The 27806-nt window shown below is 44.3% G+C and overlaps 1 long non-coding RNA gene across 1 annotated transcript; it reads left to right on the plus strand.

Moving 5' to 3' along the window:
* Positions 1-27806, plus strand: LOC307220604. The gene is made up of 6 exons (XR_013840977.1): positions 1-138; positions 4418-4692; positions 5951-6066; positions 6995-7227; positions 18784-18810; positions 27154-27806. It is a non-coding gene; the product is annotated as an uncharacterized lncRNA (long non-coding RNA).

Below are 27806 nucleotides of genomic sequence, written 5' to 3' on the forward strand. Positions count from 1 at the left end.
CGACTAATCACAAAGCATGCATACGACTCCGCTCAAAGAACCTGGCGAGTCTGCTAAGCCGAACCACACAAAGAAGTGTGCTGTGCAAAGAACAGCATGAGTAATATGTCTTGAGGGGCCGGCACAGTTAACTGCACAGTAAGTAAGGTCAAATTATGTGTGAAGCAAAGACATTTAGCATAAAAACAATATTAATAATTCAGCGGGCGAGCAGGAGTGTGGAATGATAAGATACAGAGATGGAATAATGCAGCCAGCAAACAAGGGGGACGCGAGGAGCTGGGGCGAGGGCACAGGGCAGAAAAGCCAGTTGAAGACTCCTCTGATCATGGCGCCACACAGCACTGGGCTTGCAATAGCCTGCAATGTTGCCGTTCCATTCGGCTAATGGTTATCTCCGGCTAAAGGGAAGCAGTGAGTCCAAACTTGATCTCATCTGCCGATAATGCAGAACAGAACTCTGTGGGTAGTCTCTCCATTGGACACTAGCTTCAAAAGCAGTGCTTTTCAGGCAGCCCCCTCCGAATCATGACAGTAATAATAATGGAATAAACATTTCACTTTTGGTGTGCTTGTTTGTCGCTGTCCAGCGACCTTTCGTTCTCCTGCTTCTGCTTCTTCACACTGTAAGAGGCAGGGTGTCTAGCAGGTGTCCCGACTCCTAAGGCTGGAGGTGTCTTTTTCCCCCTCCATGATGAGGGCATGGAGGAGGCCAAGCGCACAGCCAAGCATGCCACAGTTCAGTGCTTGGTTCCCCCTGAGCACAAGAGAGAAAGTCGAGATGGGGTGGGCTCTGTGCTTGGCCTCCTCCCAACAATGCGATGTCACACACGCATGACATCATGCACGGAACATGTGCAAAGGCCTCCTCAATCTTGGGCACAAAACAGAACTGATAGAATTTGTGCTCCACAATTGCAATCATGGGATTTTTTGTCTATAACATGATATGTATGGACTCCACAGAGTGGGAAGTGGCGGAGACAGGATGTTTGTGCTCCTGTGTTCCGTGAAGTGGGACTATTGTCCTTTCTTCTTTTTCTCTTTGCTGTCTGATGCTAGAGAGAGAGGGAGCCATGTTGCAGTGCTCTGTGTGTGTTTATATGTAAATAAAGTAGATTAGCCAAAATGCTGAGTTGCTGAGGTCTGTTATGCAAGCTGCGAAGACTCTGCAGATCCCTAAGTGTGCCGGTGTCTGTTGGCATCGGTTGCTGTGATGTTCGGGCTGAAGAAAGCTTTTGAAGCTCCCAAACGATCGACCAGGAGTGAGGGAACATGCCAGTCAGGCATGTGTCTCTGCCAGGGTCCTACTCGAGAGCAGGACGAGCTTCTGATGAGCTCCTCTGGTCCACAACCTCCTGGGGGTGTCTGTTCCACTGTCAAACAGCTCTTACTGTCAGAAAGTTCTTCCTGATGTTTCATTGGAATCTCCTTTCTTGTAACCAAGATCCATTGATTCAATTCCTACCCTCCAGATCAGGAGAATAGACTTCCGCAAGACGTCATGGACTCCCCTTCCTTGAAGGTTTCCAAGCAGAGGTTGGGTGGCCATCTGTCATGGATACTTTAGTTGAGATTCCTGCATCACAAGGGGTTGGACTTGATGACCCTCGGATCCCTTCCAACTTTGCAATTCTGTGATTCTATGACTCATGGCAGAGAATCCCATGCTGTGGTTCCTGTCTATTGCAGCGTTGTGTAAGTTTTCCAGATGGAAGAAGTCAAATCTGCTGTGGGGGAGAAACTGGAGGGCAAACTTTTGTCAAGTAGCTTGCAGCTCCAGACGTTGCCTTCGGTTCATGGCTGTCAGGTGTGTGTGTGCAGGAGCCAGGCCCTGTGACCAATAGGACTTTGCAGGACTGGGGCCTTCCTAAGTTTGTTCTGAAGAGGCAAGGCATGGCCACACAGGTGAGGCCGATTGGTAACTCACAGCACCTGGTGGCAAGAGCCAGGAAGGGGTATAAGGTCAGCATTTCCCTTCGGCTGTTTGCCACAGCAACACGTTCCCTGCCTTGCTGCTTTTGACTCCTTGTTTCTTGATCCTTGACTTTGTGAAACCTTGCTTCCTGACCCTCGGACCCTTGGCTTCTTGACTCCCGGCTCTCTGACTCTCAGACTCTTGGCTTTCTGACTCCTGGCTTCTGGACTCCCGTTCCTGCTCCCACCCTGCCATCTCACCCCTGGTCCCGACATCCCCAGCAGGGACTTTGATCGCCCGTGAACCAGACCGTAACAATGGCTGTGCTGCAATGACACCTCACCCCTTGAAAATGAGCATAGCTTGCAGTATGGGCTCAGCTGCACTTGGAACAAAGTGTGGAGGTTGCTGTGCCAGTTTCTTCTGGGCCATAATATTGGAAGGATTTTGAGAGAACCAAAGAACAGAGACAATAACAACAGAAATCAACATCTGCTTTTCGGCTGGACTTGCAAAATGTCTGGAGGGAGTTCCACAATCTGTAGTTGTGTACACTATGGGGCAATTTATGCTCATGTTTTCCTGCATGAAGGGCCTTCTGTGCTAGACTTGTTTGCTTTCGGCCCACATTTCTGCAAGTTAAGGGCAACACAACTGCAGCCTCTTTCCATTCAACTCCAGTTTCTCTTTATAACACAGGGCAATCAAATTCACAATATTTGACTCATATCCAGTATCTATTACTATTGGAAAATAGCCTTGTGGCACTGAGTGTGTGTGGACCAAAGTCTACAAATAGGCCTAATATGTGCTGTTTCAAAGATGCCTGGCTCCATCTGTTACTATTCTTATATTATAATTATAATGATTGTGAGGAGGCAGCTGAGGCAGTTGCTCCTGGCCTCTGTGTTGTCCTGTTTTTGCCCTGGCCAGATTGAATACGTACAAGCCACATATGCTGGGTGTGGGCTTAGGGATGCATGCCATGAACTGGCTGTGTCAGGACAATGCAGATGGAGGATTAAGGACCCCAAGAAGGGATCCAGCAGGATATGCCACGAGTGGGGGAAATCTGCCATTGATGTTTTTTGGGGGCAGGCTTTCTCAGCTTGTTCTCTTGCCTCATCCATCCCCATGATGGGAACTGCAAGTTCGACCCCTCTCTCTGTCCCCCCCCTTTGCTATCCAGGCTTTCCTGGCTTGGCATAGTCACTCCTTGACATGTCTGCCTTCACGCTGACAGATACTGGGAGTAGCTCTTTCCAGAGGGAGACACTTCCCTTGTCACCCTGGTCTAGGAGGAGTTTACTGACAAGGGGGCACAGGGCATTTTGATGACAACAATGCCATCTGCATGCTGCAAGAAGCTTACATGCATGAGGAACATGCATCCCATAATAGACATTTGTCCAGAAGCACCCTAAGAAGTTCAGCCAAAAGCTTCATGGAAAAAGGTGGGTTTTGTGGTGGAATATGGATTTTGAACGATGTTCTAGGATGGACCATGCATACGAAAGGAAGAGTGGCTAATAGGTGGAGTCATTCAAGTGATCAGGAGAACTTTGGATGGCCAAGAATGGTAGAGCAGGACAAGTGAAGGCCACAGGAATATATGCCCAAGGTAGAAGGCGAGAGATGTTCTAACACAGGTGTAGTGAACTTTTGGCTTTCCAGATGTCATTGGACTGCAACTCCCATCAACCCAGCAAGCGTGGCCAGTGGCCAGGGGTGATGGGAGTCATAGTTCAGCAACAACTAGAAGGCCAGGTGCTCTTCATACCTGATCTGAAGTATTTGGAAGAGGCAACTGTTTCTTCACCTAACTCTTTGTATACTGCTGTAGGCTATGTACATCTGGTTTAGCAAGTGAGCTAATCACTGCTTCTTCAAAGCTGCTGTTAAGGGGATTATCTCAATTATCAGAGTTTTTTAGCAAGCAGGTTTGTGAGGGCAGCAGGAACGATAACGGGATTAGCGGTCACCTTAGCAGTGCCCTATAAACATGTTAGCTTCCTAGATGAGCATGGAAGAAAATGACATTCAAGAATATGTGTTGAGATTCCCTTTGCATCTGTCGATGGTGATTAAAACACAGCAGAAGGATTTTTTCCACTATGCCACTCCTTTTATTTTATTTTTTAAAAACCCCAAGTAAGGGTGTATGAACACACACCTTGTATTGTATACAGTTCCGGCCCACCCATAAGGCGGGGTGAAGCAGCTGCCTCAGGCAGCAGCCCCACCCCATCCACTTCCAGATAAGGGAGATGTCAGCTGTGTCAGAACAGGACAGGTTCCCCATCCCATAATACTGTAATGCTGAAGACATTCCCACTGGGGCTTATTCTTTGTAGGGGTGTTTATGATCACAGCTACAGTGTTGCAATTCTAGCATTTTAATGTAGCTAAGTCACTCCTTTGCAACATGCATGTATTAAATTGGGGAGTGCTAAGTCTCCATTTCTTATCATATTTTGCTAAATGACCCCCTATTCCTAGCTGTCATGGGCCAGGAGTCAGCTTCACTTGCTGAACAGCAGCCTGAAGGGGGAGAAGGCAGAAGGACTCCACCTGCAGTTGATCAGCCTTGAGGGACATAAGAAGACACTTATGAGAACCAGCTGGGTCTGGCTTCTTAAACAGGGCTCTCAGCAGCAGTCATATGCTGGAAAAAATGCCTGTGGTTCCCGGTCCTAACTTGCTGCTCTCCATCTGGCCCTTTTGCTCTGTGATCATCTGGATTCCCTGACTTCGGATGTGGAGCTTGCTCTCAGGTAAGTGTTCCTTGGCGATTCTTAGCTCCTGTTTGCTCGGCAACAGGGCTGTGACTGGGCTGTGGCACTAGTCCAGAGAAATGTGTTGAGATGCTGCTGTTACGTTCTCAGTTTGGCATTAGCAGTACAGTCATACATCGGGTTACTGACGCTTCAGTTTGAGTTTTTTTGGGTTACGGACATGCAGAAACCAGGAAGTACCAGAACGGGTTACTTCCGGGTTTCGGCAGTCGCGCATGCACAGAAGCAACCCGTGTACACGCAGACGTGGCGCTGCGGGTTGTGAATGTGCCTCCCGCATGGATCACGTTCGCAACCCGAGTGTCCACTGTATATGTTGGAAGAGTCACAGCAAACAACAAAGGTATACTTGGAATTTGAAGAGAAGGGGGTAGTTGTAAACATGCCCTGGTTTAAAAGCACCGTATCCCATTCTGAATTTGGTTCAAACTCCTTGGAAGTTGGGGACCAATTCAGAATATTACCAGAACTCCCTGCTGCTAACATCCCCACCTTCCTTCCTTTCCTACACACATCTATTTGCAAGAGGGGAAGAGGAAGATTCTTGACAAGTCTTCAGTGTTGCTCTGTTACATTAATCTAGCAGTGTCCTGGGTACCTGGGGAAATGTAGCATCAGTTTATCTCACATGAATAAAGGTAGAGATGGGAATCTCCAGCCCATGGACTAAATCCAGGCCAAAAGACTTCTCATTTTGGCCCCTCCAGCACCCTCTACAGGCTGATTTCCCAAGAATCCTGGTCAACAACAGACCCCTCAAGTGTCTTGATTTAATTGGGACATCCCAAATTTACAGAAGTTGCCCTGGCTCCTGAACTCAATCCAGGATGCCCCGATTTTCCCAGAAGTCACTCTAGGCCATACTGTGTCTACTGACTTGGCGAGGGCTGGGGCAATGTTCCCAGGGCCACTCTAGGGCTCACGGCGTCTGGAGACACAACGTCTCATGAGCAGGAGGCTGAAGATGGGGAGGGGAAGAGCAGATGGGCGAGGAAGGGTTTAACGGCAGAGAGAGGGCAAGTGACAGAGATGGGGGATCATGGGGAGGATCCCCAGGTATGAAACAATATACTGCTTTGCAGCATTCTGGGACACAATGGAGGTCCCATTACAAGTCCTCTCCACTGTACAAGATGCATGTCCATTGCAACCTCAATATGAGTTCTTATTTCAGGGTGGTGTGGTGTTTGTGCTTGGTTTTTGTGGCACTCCTGCAATATCATGTGGTCTATGACAGGAATGAGCTTCATAATGGCCTCAGAATAAAAATGATGGTTTTCCTTTGGTGTGGGGATGAATAATTTTACCTAATCCCATTCTGAAGTGCAGAAGGAAGTTCACCCACCACTACAGGTATTTGGAAGACAAGTCAGACATATTCTTGCATGATTAATAACCGGAGATTTCCAAGATTTCCCCACTTGACCTTCACCCGTCTGTTCATATTTAATGCTAAGATATCAGATGTTTCCCAATTAACCTTCTAACCAGAGACTTTGCTAAATATAATAGATAACAAGAGTGGTTCTTGGAAAGATCTTGGAACTCATTCAGTCTGTCATTGCACAACAATGCTATAAATGCTATAGCTATGTCATCCTTTTAGCCAAATTGTTGTTGATTTTGAACCCTCAGATTATGAAATCCATCGCTTTCACCAAAAAGTTTCAATATGCCCTCCTTAACATTTGATAATCCAAAAGCAGCTTGCAATGAGATATTCTCCAATGAGATGACTCCTATACCATTAAAGGTAAAGGTACCCCTGACAGTTAGGTCCAGTCGAGGACGACTCTGAGGTTGCACATTCATCTCGCTCTGTAGGCCGAGGGAGCCGGCATTTGTCCACAGACAGCTTCCGGGTCATGTGGCCAGCATGATTAAGCCATTTCTGGAGGTACCAGAGCAGCTCACGGAAACACCGTTTACCTTCCCGCCGCAGTGGTACCTATTTATCTACTTGCACTTGACATGCTTTCAAACTGCTAGGTTGGCAGGAGCAGGGACCGAGGAACGGGAGCTCACCCCATCGCGGGGATTTGAACCGCAGACCTTCTGATCGGCAAGCCCTAGGTTCTGTGGTTTAGACCACAGTGCCACCCGCATCCCTTATTTCTTTATTACTTCCGCTTATTTAGTGCAATGCTATGGATGTCTACTCAGAACCACGAGTTCAATCGGTCTTACTCCCGAGTAAGCAGATATAGAAATGCAGCTTTATTCTCTGGTGCTCATCACTGGTCTTACCTCCTATATTCCTGGGTTTATTTTTGAGCAACAGTTGCATCTGCCCAAAACAACAAAGCGGCTCAAAAGAAGGTGACAACCTTTCATATGCAATTGAATGAAATCCGCAGTCATCCAACTGGAGAAAACCAGCAGCCGGCAGTGACAAGCATTCATTGTGACTGCCTTTCAAACAATCAAGAGGACAATAAGGGTTGAGCAATCAGTCAATCAAGAAGACAATTGGAGAAAACCAGTGTCTGGAAATCTCAACATGAGTATTGAAAGGTGGGATTTGTGTGTGTGAGTATGGAGGGGTGAGAAATGCAAATGTTGGCTCCAAAACCAAATATTTGAGTGGGCAACTCTTAACCAAATTCTGCAGTGAAGAGACAGTTTGTCCCTGCCCCAACTTCTCTGAATAGCAAGTTTCAGAGGTGACCTATTTGAAGAGAGCAGTGATTTATAGTGGATTTTAAATACCTATTTATAAAAGTAAAGTCAGGTTGTTGAGTGCCAATCCATTTGGAAAAAAGGATTCCCTGGAAACAAGGTAGAATTTTCCTGTATGCTTGATGGACACCTAGATATTTAGAAATTCAACCTGTGGAAATTATGGATGGTATTTTAACTGCTTTGGTTCAGCTGTATTTTTGCATTGTTTTATCTTGTTAGCTGCCAAGAGTTTATATCCAATAGTGGCAGCTTAGAAACATCTTAGAGGTGGCTAGATATTGGGGGCACACCTGGAATAGGGACCAGGGAAGGACGACATCTCTGTGTGTATCCATTGTCTCATCTGCCTTGGTACCAAATTCTGCTAAGGAAGAGCAGTGCTTCATTGTTCTTTCCCATTTGCATTTAGGGGCAGGTTTGAATATATTTTGGGGGTTTCAACATGATGCGAGACGGTAGCAATTTAGAGAGAGAATCTCTTACGTCTGTTGGTTTCCAGGCTGCAGAGTGTCAAATTAATCCTGACTTGGGGAGAACATGGTGACAGGAATTCCCCCCTTGACGTTCTACTTTGTCTCCAATCCAGCGGCGTAGCGTGGGTTGTCAGAACCCGGGGCAAGTAATTTGCGCCCCCTAACCCGGGGCAAGGCAAGTAATTTGTGCCACTAACCCCTAACCTGCCGCTGCTGCCAGCTTCTTCTTGCTGCTGCCTGGGCTGGGGTATTTACGGTAAGGTAGCCACGGCGGTGGCGGGTCCATGTCAGGTGATCTGAGGCGAGTTGCCGCTGGCGCTGCCACCCAAACGACGCCGCTTGCCCAGAGGAGGAGGAGGGCAGAGAGGCGAGGAAAATGCAACATGGCCCAGCAGCTGCAGCAGCAGCGGCGGCGGGGCTGTGAGGAGGGGCTGCCTGGCGCGCCCTCCACGGCCCTGACGTGCGGGGACCGCGGCAAGCACTGAGAGCTGCTGCCTGCCGGACGCCTTCAGCCCGGACGCGCGCACAGCTCGTCGGTTCCACGAGACATGGGGCTCTGCTACAGCCTGTGCCCGAGGCTCTTTGGCGACTCCGGAGGCGGCGAGCGCGCCCCCCCCCCCAGATGGTGCGGCCGGTGCGGCCGGCCCCCCCTGCACCCCCCATACTATGCCACTACTCCAGTCAGCCTATTAAATAGTTTTCAGCAGATGCATTTGCATGGAAGTGGCTAGGTCTGATAAATCAGCTAGGCTGGAGTCAGATTTGCTTCCCGGCTTCACTCTCCTTCCCTCCCTCCTTGTCTTTCTATTTTCCTCCATCCAGTACATTAATATTGATTACTTGGAAGTAATTCCATCTCTGAGTGTGAAGGGTTACACCTCATTGGCTCCAACAAACCTTTAATCTCTGTTAAGATAGTGTATGGTAAATTAAGTGTGTGTGTAGACATCACAGAGATTTGGCAATGTGGCATTTGTGGGCATCCTTGAAAGAACATGAAAATCAAAACTTCCTGAATCAGGCCAATGGCTCATCTAGTCCAGTATCCTGAGCTCACAGTGACCAACTAGATGCTTATTTTCATTTTATTATTACATTTTATTAAGAGAATTTCATTTATAAAAAAGAGTAAGGGGGGAATGAAAGAAGAAAGTGGGGAAGAAAAGAAAAAAAGTTACATTACTATGCATTAATATACAGATGTGTATATTATTCTAATACACATATAATTGTCAATAACCTAATGTATTCTGTGCAAACTCATTCCAAATATCACTGTGTTTATCCAAAGAAAGTTTGCGTCTATAAACTGGCAACGTATGAACAGACAATGTTGTCATGTCACCAAACCATTGATTAAAGTGAATTCTATCTCTATTCTTCCAATTCATCAGTATCACTATCAGTTTCTTGGTGACCTTTAGAGCACATAAAATTTATTTTCGTTGTCCTGTTGTCAGTATCCATACAATGGGTATGCAGTTCAAGAGCATATAGTGTTACCTTGGGTTAAAAACTTAATTCGTTCTGGAGGTCCGTTCTTACCCTGAAATTGTTCTTAAACTGAGGTACTACTTTAGCTAATGGGGCCTCCCACTGCCGCCACGCCGTCGTCATGCAGTTTCTGTTCTCATCCTGAAGCAAAGCTCTTTACCCGAAGGTACTATTTCTGGGTTAGCGGAGTCTGTTACCTGAAGCATATGTAACCCGAGGTACCACTGTATTCACCTCTGAAAATCTCTTTCCCCACCCCCTGCAGTTTCTCTGGTTTGCCAATGTGCCCAAGGACCCATTGTAAAAAATATATATTTTAGTGTTCTGGCACCTACACTTTGGAAACCCCTGCCTACTGACATCAGGAAAGTTCCCTCACTTTATTCTTTTGATACCTGCTAAAAAACCAAACAAACAACCTTTTAGACAAACCTACCCAGACGCGGGTGGCGCTGTGGGTTAAACCACAGAGCGTAGGACTTGCCAATTAGAAGGTTGGCAGTTCAAATCCCCATGATAGGGTGAGCTCCCATTTTTCGGTCCCAGCTCCTGCTCACCTAGCAGTTCGAAAGCACGTCAAAGTGCAAGTAGATAAATAGGTACCGCTCCAGCGGGAAGGTAAACGGTGTTTCAGTGCGCTGCTCTGGTTCGCCAGAAGCGGCTTAGTCATGCTGGCCACATGACCCAGAAGCTGTACACCGGCTCCCTTGGCCAATAAAGCGAGATGAGTGCTGCAACCCCAAATTCGGTCACGACTGGACTTAATGGTCAGGGGTCCCTTTACCTTTACCTTTTACCCAGATACCTAGAATGCTGATGCATATTCAGTTTATTGCTGGTTTTCATTTTTTTAAAGTGTCTTCATACTTTTTCATAATTTTGTTTTACTCTTTTCATAAAACACTTTGAGGTTTTTCACACTCAAGCGGTATATAGTTTCAATGAAATAAATACATTGCTTAATTTTAAAAGGCTGGTGATACCTGCTATATAATGTGAATGCCTGCACAATTGATAAAGGGCAATAACCTCATAAGACAGATTTATTTAAAACCTCACCGGGCACACCTTTATTGGAAACAAAACATCCATTTCCCAAAACCCTTTGGCTGTTGGAAGTGGGCAGCCAGGTCGAACCTCTGAATTATGTGGGAGGGATGGTAGTTTTTAAGCAGAATTTAAGAAATGGGAATTCACTCTATTCCTTTATGTTCCAGCTTCCTTGTATCTTTTTAAAGGCAGAATCCCTTCTGAATCATGTCACTAAGGTGAAGCCTCTTACATCAGCCATGATGGACAGTACAATTTTCCCCACAACTCCCCCCAAGTGATATTTTGACTTGTTAAAAAGAGAGAGATTGCTTTGCAAATATGGGAACTTTGAAAAAAAAGTTGCGGAAGGTCAGGTCTTTCAGTGAGGAAGCAGCTGTGAGAGAAAAGCAAGGGAGTCACCTGGCAATTTTAGCTTCTTTAGGTATTGTAAAGGTAAAGGGACCCCTGAACATTAGGTCCAGCCATGACCGATTCTGGGGTTGCAGCGCTCATCTCGCTTTATTGGCTGAAGGAGCCGGGGTACAGCTTCCAGGTCATGTGGCCAGCATGATTAAGCCACTTCTGGTGAACCAGAGCAGCGCATGGAAATGCCATTTACCTTCCCACTGGAGTGGTACCTATTTATCTACTTGCACTTTGATGCACTTTGACGTGCTTTCGAACTGCTAGGTTGGCAGGAACAGGGACCAAGCAACAGCTCACCCAGTTGCGGGGATTCAAACCGCCAACCTTCTGATCGGCAAGCCCTAGGCTCTGTGGTTTAACCCACAGTGCCACCAGCGTCCCTTTAGGTATTGTAGGAAACAGCTGAAAACCTGACCTGAGCAGATTTGAATGTCATTATGTAAGGTCTTCTTGCCATTTGCAGCTTTCTTTAAAAGAATGGTGTAAAGGGATCCGAGAGAAATCCAGTACATGGGTTATTTTAGTGTGTGTGTGTGTGTGTGTGTGTGTGTGTGTGTGTGTGTGTTATTTGTATGCCACCTTTCTATTATTCAAACCATGCCCAAGGCAGCTTACAGCATGAAAAAATACAAACATAACAAAAGTAGTTACGAACAATAAATAAAACGCCCAAAGTACACAACCAAATTAAACAATTTCCACATAAGATCTGCATTAAAGATAAAAAGCTTAATATTAATAATGGCAAGAGCCTCTGCCTGCACCCAACAATGCCCTCTAAACAATTCCCCAACCAAAGTTCTGTTCAGCAGTCTCAGCTTTTGTAGCTGGAGACAGTCCGGGCCAGGTGGAAAAACGCCTGGGAGGCAGAGAGCAGATCTCACAGCCAAGATGGTCTCTGGCCTCTTCAGCGGCCTCAGCTTTTGAGGCTGGAGTCAGTCAGGGCCCAACCCTCCCAGGCCAGGTAGAAAAAGGCCTGGAAAGCAGGGAGCAGGCCTTCCATGACTCACAAACAAGATGGTTTCCACAGATTAAAATTTGGGCTCAGCAGAACCCTATTTCTCCTCTCCCTTTCTCAGTCCATATGTTCAGCACCTGCGTCTGGTAAATGGGAGGGATAGGGATATGGATGATGGGAACTGGAGTCCTGGAGAGTGACAGGTTCCTCACCCCTGCTGTTCTCCATCTATCCATGCTTGTATATTGGACCCATGCAAGAATTTGCTGAAGCAGAGCATGCATAATGATGCGAGCAAGCCATTCATTACCTGCTGGCCAATAGTGCGTTCAGCAGAGTCGAATAAGTATTGGTGGCATATAAGGAAGGCCTGGCAATTAATCTCTATTTAACATTAACATATGCTCATTGACCCTGATACTGATTAAATTAAACATGCTTCTTCTGGCACCTACTTTCCAAATGAAATATTCAGTATCCCAGCCTTGCTACATCTTATTTATTTAAATAGCTGATTAATTAAGTGGTTTTTCCTAAAGATGAAAGAATGGGGGCGGGGTGATGGATAATAATCATGGTGAAATCCATTGTGTAGGATGAAGGCCATTTTTTAAATTATTTTTTGCATAGACTGTAAAATCAAAGTTGAAATTAAATCTGGATCTGTAGGCTGCTACACACACATGAGTGTAAAGACACACACACATACCTCATAACTCTCAGAAACCGACAAGGGCATGATTAATAACTCTGACCTTTTAATGCAACAGGACTTATTCATCTAGTCTTTCTGCAGTTCCCTCCTGTCGGGAAAGGAGAAGGAGCTATACCTCAATGGTAGAGCTCCTGCTCTTTCATACAGAAGGCCCCAAGTTCAGTTCCTGGAATCGCCAGCTGAAAGGCTGAGCTGGAAAATGGCCATTGCCTAAGTTCTTGGCTGCCAGCTGGGGCAGCGAATACTGCCTGGTGCCCCTTGGAACTTTTGCAAACTGGATATATTAGACGTGTACGGAGAACTGGATGATAAGTTTTTTTTTCCATGTTCTTACAAGGATGCCCACAAATGCCACATTGCCAAATCTCTATGATGTCTACATACACACTTACTTAACTATGGATGAAGGGCAGTATACAAATTTAACAAATAATAGCTCAGTTGGTAACACCAAGGTCTCAGGTGTCCATGAGGGACAGCTGCATATTACTGCATTACAGAGAAGTTCTCACAGTGACCAGCTAGATGCTTATTTTAATTTTATTATTACATTTTATTAAGAAAATTTCATTTATAAAAAAGAGTAAGGAGGGAATGAAAGAAGAAGAAAGTGAGAAAGAAAAGAAAAAAGGCTGTTACATTACCATGCATTGATATACAGATGTGTATATTATTCTAATACACATATAATTTTCACAGCATAAAAATACAATATAAAAACAAAAGGCTGATCTATTGGGGCAAACAGGGCACTGCCCCGTCAACCTCAGTCAGCTTCCTCCTCCTCAGTCTACTATCACCCTTGTAGAACTGGGTAGAAGATAGGACAGAAACTAGACTTAGTTGGCTCCACTTATCAATGGCGCTGGTTGCAGCGGCTCTTGGGCTTCCCATTTTCCACCCTGCCAGTTGCAAGGGGCACCAGGCAGTATTCGCTGCCCCAGCTGGCAGCCAAGATCTTAGGCAATGGCCATTTTCCAGCTCAGCCTTTCAGCTGGAGATTCCAGGGACTGAACTTGGGGCCTTCTGCATGAAAGAGCTTGGACTCTAGTCTCTAGATGATCCTCAGGGTCCCTTCCAACTCCATTCATCTATGGTAAAAGTAACTTGACTTCTCTGTGGGATGATAGGCCATTCAATCCACACAAGGAAGTCAGAAGAGCTGTACAGCACTGTCAGAAGCCAGGAAGCCTCATACTGAGTAGGAGAGAAGTTTTCCTGAAGGTACAGTAACTAGACTACCAGCAGGCTTATGAAGACTGTCACACCAGTAGCTCCCCAACAAAAACTGAATGCTCATCTGGACATCCTCCACTCCCTGGTTTATTAGAGGAATCCTGATCCTTCATATGACCGTGTTTCCTCTCATTATTAGGATTCTGATAAAGGATGCTTTGTGCTGCCAGGCAAGGGGTGCACTGGTGGGACTGAGTATTGGCTCAGGCCGATTGCCACCTCCTCCTTCAATATCTAGCGGTGGTTCTGGAGCTCCAGAACTGAGAGGGTTATCCAGCTGGGTACATAAGTCCTTCTGGTTCTCTGGCTGAAGTGATGTCCTGGAGTACCCCATCTCCTCCTGGACCTGTTTGGTGTTGGGGCCCATAGTGGAGTCCTATTCATAAGGAAGTGAGAGCTGGACCATAAAGAAGGCTGATCACCAAAGAATTGATGCTTTTGAATCATGGTGCTGGAGGAGACTCTTAAGAGTCCCATGGACTGCAAGAAGATCAAACCTCTTCATTCTTAAGGAAACCAGCCCTGAGTGCTCACTGGAAGGACAGATCCTGAAGCTGAGGCTCCAATACTTTGGCCACCTCATGGGAAGAGAAGACTCCCTGGAAAAGACCCTGATGTTGGGAAAGATGGAGGGCACAAGGAGAAGGGGACGACAGAAGGCGAGATGGTTGGATAGTGTTCTCGAAGCTACCAGCATGACTTTGACCAAACTGCAGGAAGCAGTGGAAGACAGGTCCATGGGGTCACGAAGAGTCGGACATGACTAAACGACTAAACAAAAACAAATTCATAAGGAGGTCTTGCCCAGTTCCAACTCAAGGTCCTGACAATTACCAGCAGATGTTGCTTGCCACACTGCAAAAGGAATAATCAAGATGTGTCTATTAATCTGGGCAGATGAAAGGAACATGGTAAGATTGGGGGGGGGGATGAATGGGAAGACAGCTGAGGGTTAGGGTCACATTGCAACATTTGCTCCTGCAAGTCATCAGGAGACTCATAATTTAATGATGTGTTGACTTGCATTGCAAAGAAACCAGTAATTGGAGCACTAATTAAGGAAGAAAGTGGGATGAGGTACAAAAGGTTTTCACTGACCAATGCTGGGGGGAAATGAAGCTGCTACAGTTAGATGTTTATGCATCCGTTGTGCAGACTTAGTTGACCATGGGGCTGAGGGACAGGGTGGAGATGGTGTTTGTGCATTTGCAATGCTACTTTTTTGGGTTTTGCAAACTGCATATATTAGACATGTACAGAGAACTGGATGATAAGGCTATATTCTATTTCAAGTGTCAGAGAAAGTATCTCTCTGAATTCCCGCTTCCGGGAATCACAAGTGGGAAAGTGCTGTTCCTCTCAGATAGGCTTGCTAGACTAGATGAGTCTTTGGCCCAATCTAGCAGGGCTCTTCTTATAAAGTCATGGGAGAAGAACTAACGCAGTGAAAATAAGAGTTGGTGGATACGTAGCTTTTGGGTGGAAAAATCGGCGTTTTCAAGTCTGGTTTTAAAATTCTTTCTGCATATCTAGCTTGGGCTTAATTGTGTGAGAATCTAAATCCAATGATTGATGGGGTCCTAAGGTGATTCGGGTTTTTATTTCCTTCTTTCATTTCTAATTACTGGTTTGGATGCAATCCAAACCAAGTGAGTGATGAGATAAATAATCCCATTTATTCTGAAAACATGAAATAGCTTTCATTACACCGTGTGTGTTTCTTTTGCTTTTGTTTGATATTGCAGGTATTGTTAACTCTTGTTCTGGTACTGTACTCATAATTAAAGCAACAATGGGCATTTCCATTAAAAAAAACAAAAACCTACAGAATTGTGGAAACAGAAATTATGTCTTGCTGGGCTGAAATTCTGTGCTCGCTGCATCAGTACAGGAACAAATATTTCCCTGAAGTTGAATGCAGATTACTTTAGAAAAACAAAAAGCATATGCATCCAGATATTAAAAACAGATTTCTGCAGATGTATCTCCAGTTACAAGCAAGAAGGAACCTGCTGTGTGTTGGGCAAAGGGCTGTATATAGTTATTTGGTAGGGCCTGAATTACTCCACCGAGATGTGCCGAGTTTCTTAATCGAAACATATGGTGCAGCCACATTTACAGAGTACAGTTAAACCAAAGGCTGTCACTCAGTTGGAATATGGTTGGGAAAGGGCAAACCAAAATGATCCAGGGAGCCTCAGGTTGACCCACCCTGGGGATGTTTTGAATGGTTTTTCACCCTGGCTGTCTGTCCTTCCTGCCTAATGTCCAACCCCCTGACAGCCACAGTTTGTGCTAGTGCATCTGAGACCCTCTGATTATGTCCACTTTGTTTTGGCCCTCAGATAAATCCATTGCACAGCCTTAAAATATATATTCATTAATGCTTCCATTCTCTCTGTCACCTACTATTCTCAAACTAATAAGAGCAATTTCATTACATATTCGAGGAGGAGGGTGGGGGAAGGGAAGAAAGAAGGAGGAAGCCAAGCTTTTGTGTGAAGTTAATAATTCCCGCTGATTAATCAAAGGTAATTACATTATGAGAAGTTATGTCTTCGCGTATCCCAAACCATAAAATGAAATTCTCATTAAAATTATATTACATTCATTACCTGTGTATACCCAGATTCCCCGAGATATACATTATATAAGAATCTCCACTCCAATATTGTTCAGAAAAACTCATTACTATGATTCAAGACAAGATCTTGTTTGGAGGAACCATGGAGATTAGTGTAGGTGAAGCCCCCTCGTTGTTCTGCTTTGAATATAATTTTGCAAAGGCCACAAAGTTCCTTCATCTACAAGTCAGCGCTCTACAGATTTCTGTCCAGGATCCCCCCCCCCCCCTCAAAAGACTATTATACTTTCACTCACCGAGGAACAGAAGAAGCTGTCCATGCAGCTCAGCAACATCTCAGGCCAGGGTTTCTCTTGGAGATGCCAAGGTTTGAAGCTGGGACCTTCTGTATGCGAAGCAGAAGCTGAGCTATTGAGCCAGAGCCTTTCTTCTTCACCTATGTATTGTATTGCTTTTATACAGCACACCTCTATAGGCGCAACATTTCAGGAGCCAAGCAAGAATTAAATGGTACATACTTCAGTTTATGGAGAATGTCCAAAAATGTGTGTGTACGTGTTTGTTATTCTTCAGAAGGAGGGTATAATTCTTTGATGAATTTGTGACATTTGAGTGTGTGGTGTTGATATCCACAGGTAAATATTGGCAATCCCAGTTGGGTTTGTGAATGCCTGGAAACCAGCAAAATCTCCTACTTTTTGCAAGCTGCGCTGGCAAAAGCTGACAATTATGAGTAGGTGCAATGCTTTTTTTCCTGGGAGGATGCAGGTGTACGCATACCGCTAAACATTTTGTGAATCTTTGTACTTTTGTCCATTTACTGTATTTATTTTTCCCGATTCGAACTGTAAAATCATGATTTTCTTGAGCCAAAATGAGTACCCCATAACATTTCTTTTTTTAAAAGAAAAAAAGCACTGAGTAGGTGACATGCTCAGTTGTGTCCATCTCACTGAGTTGTCTCCTTAGACTTGTGTTCTTGGTCCCGTGGATGGTGTCTACTAATTGAGGAGGCCGTTTTTGCTGATTCCCTGAAAATTGGTTCTTGAAGGTCCCCTGACCTTTCAGAACTGACTCCTGGAGAGCACTGAGGATGGAGAGGGAGCCAGCTGGTATCACTACCTCTCCCATTAGTGGGCGCATCCTATCGAAGCAACACCATGAGGAGGACCATTTTGGCAAATTCACAGAAACATGGGGTTATCAAAAGCTGCCTTATGCAAAATCAAACCCATCGTCCACCTATCTGTGTTGTCAACACTGACAGATGGCAGGTCTTTGAAGTTGTTGCTGTAAAGAGCAGAGAGTAACTCCACACACACACACACACACAGAGAGAGAGAGAGAGAGAGAGAGAGAGAGAGACGTATGCGTACCCTGAACAGAACTGTGTAGGTACGTCCCCTTTAAAATGTAAATGGCGCCCCTAGAAAAAAATAACAGCTTGACATTAAGGAAAGATAGATCTCGCAAGATGTTAATGGTTACAATGAAGTTCTAGAAATATCACGCTTGCTAAAGCCATTATGTTTTTGTCAGAAATTAGCAAAAGAACATTCTGATCTGACATTCTCCTTTTATGCCCCAATCTCTTTGCAGCTAGACACTTGTAACTTTATAGATGATAGCTTATAATTATCCGGTGTGTACCTGTTGGTTTCTTTAAAATATAATTGCCAGGTTAGCACTTTACATCCCTCCCTTCTCACTGGATCATTTCACTAATAAAGTCTCAAAGTGTTTTTTTGTGTGAAGAAGATTGCAAGCACCAGGCTCATCGTTGTTATCTGGATGGCATCTTCCGCAAATACATCTACAGGGGCAGATAAAATTGTTGGGGCGATGTGGGGGGTGGCAAATCTGCCTCCTAGAATGCCAGTTAGCTCTTCAGACTTCAAATAATCTCCCTGGGATTTTGTCGTTGTTGTTCTGTTATTATTTTTCTTAAATTGTATGGGGAATTCAACTTTCCTTTGCAACTGCATTATTCTCTGGGAAGAAAGGAGAAATCAGTTTTGAGATGACGTAGCTGAAAGACAGCAAGCAAATGAATGTATGGAGCAGATGAGTGTAACTTAAGAAATCCCAAGAGGACCCACTAATTATACTTCACACAGAATTGTTAAGATTATTGTCCTCCACCATCTCAGCTAGAGAATCATGCCACAGAATGATTGATGGAGGAGAACCCATTTCTCTGCACCACAGAGACACAAACAGGCTCCAGAGTTGCTGCTCGATTGCAGAATTAATAGTAGTACGACTCATGCAACACGTTGGCGAGTAATATACACACAATAATTACCAAAATAATTATATATTCTTTATCAATCTTCTGAGAAAAATAGAAAACCTTGTGCAAGGCCACTGAAACTTGCGAATTACCCAGCCTAAGATGAACTTATAATGTCTGATTTCAATAGATTTTTCAAGTGCTGAACCCAATCTTTTGTTTTCTTTATCTTTTTAGGTAAGTTCATGAAGATACCAACAAAAGGTAAGTTCGGTGTTGTTCACAATACTGAGAGATGCCAGTGAAGTGGTAAAGGTAAAGGGAACCCTGACCATTAGGTCCAGTCATGACCGACTCTTGGGTTGCGGTGCTCATCTCGCTTTACTGGCCAAGGGAGCTGGCGTACAGCTTCCGGGTCATGTGGCCAGCATGACTAAGCCACTTCTGGCAAACCAGAGCAGCTCACGGAAACGCCGTTTACCTTCCCACCGGAGCGGTACCTATTTATCTACTTGCACTTTGACATGCTTTCGAACTGCTAGGTTGGCAGGAGCAGGAACCGAGCAACAGGAGCTCACCCCGTTGCAGGGATTCGAACCGCCAACCTTCTGATCAGCAAGTCCTAGGCTCTGGTTTCACCCACAGCGCCACCCAAGTCCCACTAATGACTATACTTAGGCCCATTACCAAGATGCTGGCCTGGCTACTTTGAGGCATCTAATCATAAGCCTGCATTTTTATCAAGCTTATATTTTGATCAGGGCCTGTATCTTAAAATGAGCTTAAAGATTTTCAAATGTTCATGCCAGGCAGAAGAGCAGCTGCCTAAGAACCTTGGCAAAATGTTTTTCCTCCTAGGCAAGGGGGCCCCCTGATTTATAGCAGAAAACAATTCTCAAAGTCAAAAAGGGAATTACAGGCTGAGAGCGAGGACACTGACCCTACATATTACAGAAGATAAAAAAAGAGATAAACATAATTAAGAGTGGGTAAATAGTAAAATAAAACCATGTGCCTCCCATTAAACTTGAGCCATATTTTCCTAAGGTTCAAAGGTCAAGAGCAATGGAAAAGCATCTAGCTGGCAGAAAGGAAGAGAATATTTTGGGAAGTCTTTTTCTAAAGTTGTTTCTTTCTTAAACTGAGATCCTTTTAAGATTTCTTTTCCTTTTAAAAGGTTATTTATGTTATGTATTAAATATATTGGCTTAAATGTAATTATGCAAAGGAATTAGAAGCTAAGAAATGTTAAATCCTTATGCTAGATTCTTATTTCATATAGTTGGAAGAGATCACAGGGGCCATCAGCCACCAGCCTAGCCCCCCCTGCCAAGCAGGAAACATCATTAGAGCATTTGTCAAGCTTTTGTTTAGAGACCTCCAAAGGAAGGAGATCTTTCAATGATGATGTAAATTCAAGATCCTTGACATCTGTTTAAGATAAAAATTTAAGATTAACCATCTGTTTTGGAGGGCAATAGGGCGAGGTGAGCTGGTAATTAAGGTTCCTTGTTGAGACACATGTAAGATATATTACTACTTATTTGTCATTTATAGATAGAAGAATATATAGCTTTTTGTTTCCCATAAAAGGACAGAAGGAAATGGGTGTATCTTTTGTGATTGGTTCTAGCAAACAGCCAATAGGAATTTCAACCAGGCTGATTGGACAGAGGCAGCCACAGGAGGAGCAAGGGGGCTGGGTTAAGGAAATATAAGTGCTAGCCAGAATGGCAGGAGGCCAGGCCAGAGCTTGGTAACCATATACCACTGTGCCTCATATTTATTTGTCTGACAAATAAATTATTATTTTAATTTCTCTATTGCTGCGTTGAATATTTCATTCCAGCTAAGCGTTAACCACAAGCAGGGTGCTACAACTTCAGTAATTGAATCCTCCATTAGATTTTAACCCTTACTGGATCCAAGGGATTAGAAGGGATTCGGGAATCATACAACCCAACCCAGCCCCCAAACTCTCAATATTAAAAGTAAAATATCAGAAATTTATAAGTTTTAACAAAAAAAAAATAATCTGTATGAAGCACTACTCCTCAAAAGTCGGTATTGCACCCCTCTGAGGTTCTGCGCCCTGGGTAGGGATAATAAAACGTTACTCATGCTTATAAAAAGTTTCCTCCCTGTTGGCCGCCAGAGCTGGGCCTCTGCAGCAGAAGTTCTTTGAGGTGTTTCCTGGCAGAATGAGACTGAGACAAAGCCTCTGGGAATTTTGTGTTTGTTGTTTGGGCTGAACTTGTACAACCAATAAAGAGAGGTTTCCAGTCTCCTCGGTTGTTAATCTCAGAGCTTGGCACAAACAGCCAGCATTTTTACTGTGCACAAATTCTCTTTCTTCTTTAAAGTCATGTTCGACTTGCTTGAGGTTACTTTTTACGTGCCCCTGGAGTATGTGGCGGGAGAGGCCTAATGAGTGAGAAGCAATGTGAAATCTTTTTTATTGCCGTGTGTGAAGGCTTACAGACTGACGTGTTGTGGCAGGGGATATGGGACCTGTGGCCCTGCAGACATTGATGAGTTTCTATTCCCATCAGCTCCAGCTCCCAGCATGGCCAGTGGTCAAGGCTGATGGGAGCCATAGTCTGACAACATCTGATGGGTCTCAGGTCTCCCCACTCCTGCGCTTCAGGAAACATGATCCTGGTGGTGTTTACCTCTGAAATCTCATACGCAACAAATCTGATAGAACTCCAGGTTGGGCTGTGTTACTCACAGATTCTACTTAGGCAGCATTAGAAGTCACATGGCTGCCAATTAAGTGCATGGTCAGGTGACCCAGGGAACCAATAAAGTCCATGGCTATCTGATGCATGGATGAAAACTAGCAAAGATTGGGGAAGGGCCAGACCACAGTTCAGAGGTACCAGCTTGCATGGGAGATTGTGGGGCGGGGTGCCAATGGCACATGTAATGTTGTGCACAGCATAAGGTTGTTGTCAATCATAGAACTGTAGAGTTGGAAGGGATCCTGAGGATCACCTGGCCCAACTCCCTGCAATGCAGGAATGTAATAATAAAATAATAATAATAACTTTTTATTTATACCCCGCCCTTCCTGGTTCAAAAACCAGGCTCAGGGCAGCTAACAACAAATTTAAAACACTTTAAAACACTTAATTATAAAAGCAGCATAAAATACAGTATAAAAACATGAATAACAATAAAATTCAAAAATCAATCAGATAATCCCCAGGGCTAGCTGGCTGAATTCTACCTGGGCCAGCGAGGAGACCAGGGGAGAATTAGCTGTGGGGTCTCAGAGCGGGTGATCTTTATAAAAGGGGAGGGGGAGGGAAGAGAATGGAAATAAAAGATCAGGCTGAATTCAAATTAAAGGCCAGGCAGAATAGCTCTGTCTTACAGGCCCAACGGAAGGAGGTTAAATCCTGAAGGGCCCTAGTCTCCTGGGACAGAGCATTCCACCAGGTCGGAGCCATCACTGAGAAGGCCCTGGCCCTGGTGGAGGATAGTCTGACTTCCTTAGGGCCCGGGACCTCTAAACTATGGTTTTTCAAGCACCTTAAGGTCCTCTGCGAGGCATACCAAGAGAATATGTAGCTGTCCCAAAAAGGGATTGAACCTGCAACCTTGGTCTTATCAGCACCATGCTCTAACCAACTGAGCTATCCAGTACGGCTCCTCTCTGGCACTTGGCCTCTTCCTCCTCCTGCTGCTGCCGCCACTGGCCAGGGGCCGCTTCCCTTGTCTTTCTCTTACACAGCAGGAGAAGAAGCTGTTGGCTACTGGACTGAAGCCATGCTGCACTCAACTCCGTGTTTGCCCTTCTCTGCCCCCTGATTTTATTTTGCTTTTTGCCAATTAATTTTCATTGCTTTTCAAAAACGTTAACCAATTTAACATCGCATTAATTCAAACTGAATGCAAATTTAAAAATGACTTCCCACCCCGCCATCTTGATGTTATTAGCTGCTCAGTATCACATACCTTTTCAAATGACATTTCAAAAACTTAAAATATTTTAGCATTTTATCTTTGATTTGTTCGATTTTCTTCATCTTCATTTCCCATTGGCTGCTCATTTTCGATTCCTGCTTGACTTAACTATAACATATTCCCTAATGTCCCTGTTTTGAACATTGGTGGGGCCTGCCCCCTCCCCCCCCAAAAAAAATATTGGAGGGGCCAAAAGTGCTGGGCCCCAAGAATTTGGTCCCTATTCCTCAGTGATCAAGCTTCTGATTTGCACCCAGAACTTCCTTGTTGCCTGCTATCTTAGATCATTTTAATGGGAGATGCCACTGGTGAAACCTATTGCCTTCTGCATGCAGAACATGCAGCCACAGAATCATGCATTCTCCTAAACTAGCAGACCACTTGGGTCCTAGGGTTTTTAACCAACACTGACAGGGTTTCCAGCTGGCAACTAAAAGATTTCCCTCCTCCCATTATCTTCAAATGTGCTACTGAATCATGAGATGGGAGCCCTGTAGTTTGCATGCCATAGGTTAGTGGTAGGGCATCTTCTCTGTGTACAGAAGGTCCCAGATTCAACCCCCAGCCTGTCCTCATAGGGCTGGGGAAGATTCCCTCCTTGAAAACCTGGAGAGCGACGTAGATGGACCCATGGCTTGACTCAGTAAAAGACAGCTTCCTATGTCCCTGTGTTCCAGTTGACTTTAAAAGGAACCTAGATTGCTGGAGGACATTTCTATCACTAGCTCTTTGTCACAATGACTAAATGAATTTTCCAGATTCAGACGCAGTATTGACACTGAATGGTTGGCTGTTGGGGAGAAGTAGAATAAGCGTGCTAAGCCACTATGTCTCATTTGAGAGGTTCTCAGCCATTGTGGTAAGCGATACAGTGGCGCCTTGGTTCTCAAACTTAATATGTTCCTGAAGTCCGTTCAACTCCCGAAACCATTTGAAAACCAAGGTGCGGCTTCCGATTGGCTGCAGGAGCTTCCTGCACTCAAGCAGAAGCTGCGTCGGATGTTCGGCTTCCCAAAAACGTTTGGAAACCAGAACACTTACCATATTTTTCACCCTATAGGACGCACTTTCCCCCCTCCAAAAATGAAGGGGAAGTGTGTGTGCATCCTATGGGGCGAATGCAGGCTTTTGCTGAAGCCTGGAGAGCGAGAGGGGTCAGTGCGCACTCACCCCTCTTGCTCTCCAGGCTTCGTGCAGCTCTCCGCAAGCCGTGGGAGACTGGCGCTGGGCTCCCATGGCTTGCGGAGAGCTGCCTGTTCTGGGGGCTGGGAAAATAATTTCCCCCCTTTATTTCCCCCCCAAAAAACTAGCTGCGCCCTATGGACCAGTGCGTCCTATAGGGCGAAAAATACGGTACTTCCGGGTTTGGGATGTTCGGGAGCCAATTTGTTTGTCAACAAGGACTTCCGGGTTGGTGCCTCCAGTAATGGCTGAATTCCTCTGATCGGGAGGAATTTACCCCGTGGGAATTTGGGTCTGGCCGTCACGGCGAAGGCGGAGACCCGCAAAAAATCACAGGCGGGAGAAGCCTGTGAGTGTGGGATTCGGCAGGCACCTTTTGCACCTCCCCTACTCGCGGGGAAACCCGGTTTCGGGGGTCTGGAGCGATGTGGGGTGAGTGGCACGGTGCTTCGGATCGTCTGCTTCTTCCACGGAGCGAAGCCACATAGCTGTTGCCGGAGAGCGCTGACTTTTTCCTGTGGACAATTTGATTTTAAAGTAATTACCCGTGAGTAGAGCTGAAGTGGGAGAATTGGATTTCTAAAAGTTTAATTTGGTATCGTAACGGGGAGGTTCAATACAGGAAGTCCGCCTTCCCCTTTTGTAAATAGACTGAAGCATTGAGGCTGCAAGCTGAAGCCTTGGAAAGCCTATTGTAAAGGACTAAATTTCCATCGGTAAAGAACATTAAACCCCCCCTTGGAGGCAGGAGAAGAGGGGGGGAGTTGTGAACTGAATATGCCTGCGGGAGAGAGCGAAGAGAGTTAAAATACCGCCGCTCAGACCCTGGAAACGGGCTGCTAGCAGGACTGACGTTCTTTGGAAGGCTCACTGACAACGATTAGAACGCTCGTTGACAGGTAGTAATAAGAGAAATACATTGTTCCTACTGTCTCCGTCTGCTTTTAAAAAGGAGTAAAAGTAACTGAAAATTGAAACTAACTTCATTGTTTGAGCTGTGTTTAAAAGAGGACATTATTGACTAATATAAACAGAAACTGTTTCCCCCTAGAGGAAGCGTTTGAAACTGTTACAAGAGCTGGGCTGGGGAATTTCCAGCTGCAAGATAAAAAGCTGTGAGACTCTGGGACTGACCTTGATTCGGTTAAGTGTTATGGCAAATGGAAAGGAAAAAATGGACTAGTCAATTCCTGAAAAAACATTAAGGTCTGGGAGGACTTGGCAGCAATCTAGGAGAGCCTCAATATCAGGCTCCCCTGCTTCTTCCGCTATTGCTTTTGTAACAGTATATTCAAAATCAAAAGGAATGTCGACAGAAGAGGCCTTAGCGGTTGCATTAAGTAAGATAAGAGATTCACTGGAACAGCTTAACAAGAAAATGGATGTGACAAATGCGAAAGTGGACGCTGCAATTATTAAAATTGACTTAAATACAGAAAGTATAAATAATCTGGGACAAAAGGTGAATATCAATACAGAAACAATCCAGAAATTGATACAGGAATCTACTTTGATACGGCAGACTGCGGAGGAAGCTAGGGAGAAAGCCATTGCTGCTGAATGTAAAGTAACACAATTGGTGAGAGAGAGAGTCCCAGCCTTACAGAGGCAACTTGATGACCATAAGTCGACGCTTGCTATGATTGAATTTAAAGAGAAACAGACGAATTTGAGGATCAGAGCCCTACCTGAATTGGAGAAGGAAAGTTTGACAGACTTCTTCACACAGGAATTTGCTGATTTGGGGGACTTGGATCTGGGTCAAGAAGAGTTTGAAACTGTGAGGGCCTTCAGATTTGGAAGAGGAGGGGAAAAAGAGAAGAACAGAATAAGAGACTGTTAGCACTACCAGAAGAACCTAGAAGTACAACAGCCAAGAGTGGAAATTTTTAAAGACGTCCCGAAATACCTTTTGGATCTTAGGTCTAACTACGGAGATTTGGTTGCCCTGCTGAGAAGGAATAAAATCATCTTTAGGTGGGAGTTTCCCCAAGGTCTATTCTTCAGCTTTAAAGGAAGGAAAATAAAAAAAAGATCAGTAGAAGACAAAGTAAAGTTTTTGTATAAATACGAAGAAGATCTCCAGAAGGGACTTGGAAAAGAGGTAAGAGCATCAGACAGAAGATCACCAGATTGATGGACTATATGGAATTGGCGGAAATGACTGGCAGAATCCGAGACCAGGGAGAAGAGTCAGTGGTAGAAGATTGGAAAAAAGTTTAAAGACTATTTATAGAAATATTGTAAAATTAATGAATGTTAGAAAAATGTTGGAATGAAGTTATATGGCTTTAGTAGAAATGTTATAAGGAATTAGGTATAAATAGATTATTAGAGTATTAAAGGAAAAATAAGGTTAGAATATGTTAAGATAATTATAGGACAGAAAATAGAGGAAGATGGAAAAGAATTGCTGAAACAATTAATAGAAGTGGAATACAAAAAGGGAGGTGTGAAGAGGTCGTTGAAACAAGTGAATGAAAGATAAGATACTGAAATTGTATGATGTGTGTTAAACTGTTTTTGTTTTGTTTTGTTTATTGCGTTAGTGTTGTGTAATCTTTTTATATTGTATTGTATTTTTTTTCTTTTTTCTTTCCTTTTTTGTAGTGTTTAAAAGTAATAAATATTATTTTTTTAAAAAAACACAATTTGTTTGTCAACTAAGCCATTCAAGAACCAAGGTATGGCTGTATGTTGAACAAGATAGCTCTCTGGTCTGACCCATAAGGTTCTTCTCAAGTATTCTTGTACATTCCTGATGGCTGCATATAACCATGGATGACTAACAGGTATACACAGATATCCTACATGATTTTATCTAAGTTCCCTTTACTCTCACAGGTCATGAAAAGGCTGCCTGTGTCTGACCTTGCAGGTTTGGGGCAGAATCAGTGCAAAGGCAATTTTAGCTGAGAGGTATTCAGCGTCAACATATGCATTTCTGATGTTTGTTTATTTAAAATTTATAGCTCATTGCTCTGCTCTATCAAAGCTTCCAATGCACTTCACAGTTCAAACAAAAAACAAATGTGGTATTAAAATCAGTTCTACAATCAAAGCCATGAATACTAAAGAGTTTGGAATTAGATGAACTTCTGTTTATTGTTCTGTTCTCCTAAACGAGTTATTGTTGCATATTGTGTAATGCTACATTTTAATAAGCGCTTCATGGTTCAAGTGTTTATATGAACCTGTAACTTAATTTCTTGAGGGGGGTTGTAAATTGACTTAAGGAAAGGCAGGATATCAGCATAGAAAAGTGAAGTAGCAGTCATCACTTGATGTTATAATCATCAGCTGATGAATATTCTGGTTGAACATATCCTTGTTTTGGTCTGAACAACCAGTTGGTTGCAAATTCAGTCATTTGGCCAGCATTTGTATCAACAAAACAAAAAATGCTGGTATGACTAGGTGGGCCTAATACTGAGTTTTTCCTCTTGCACTTAGGAAACTTCTGCTTGGAGGGCCTAACTAAGGCAAGTAGTTTAGGATCCAGGGATCATGTCAGGCGGTGCTTGCAAAGAGCAAGGGGAGTACTCACAGGTGATCTTGAAAAGTTTGGTCATCCATTTTTGCTAGAATGTGTTTAAAAATAGGAATGGCCTGATGGATCGATCTGACATCACTGCCTCATCCATCAATTGTTTGTTGACTTAGAAGGAAAGGCAGCAGCGACTGTCATTTATCATTGGAGAGGATCTTTGGCCATAATGAAGGTCAAGGAATAGGAAAATGTGTTTATATGGATCCCTATAAATGGGTTTTGAATTGTGAAGTCCTTGGACTTGCCTTAGAACTCAGAGTAATGCACCTGCCCTTTGCAGCCTTTGACTTATTTTCCCATCAGTCCTGTCTAGCTCTCTTCATTGTCTCACAACTATTTGCTTATTAATTAAAATATTTTCTTAACCACTTGATATCATTCGAGCTTAGGATGGAATGCAACAGTAAACAGAAAATGCCTTCGAACACCCACAACCATAAAACAGTAGCATCTCATCCAGTTTCCTGGTCTCACAGTGGCCAGCCAGATGGAAGCTTCTTCCATTCAAACCTTGTCTGAGGAAGGTGTTCTTCCTGACCTCTGGCCCATTCCTGTA

The sequence above is a fragment of the Podarcis cretensis genome, assembly GCF_951804945.1.
Source record: "Podarcis cretensis genome assembly, chromosome: 7".
Taxonomy (NCBI): domain Eukaryota; kingdom Metazoa; phylum Chordata; class Lepidosauria; order Squamata; family Lacertidae; genus Podarcis; species Podarcis cretensis.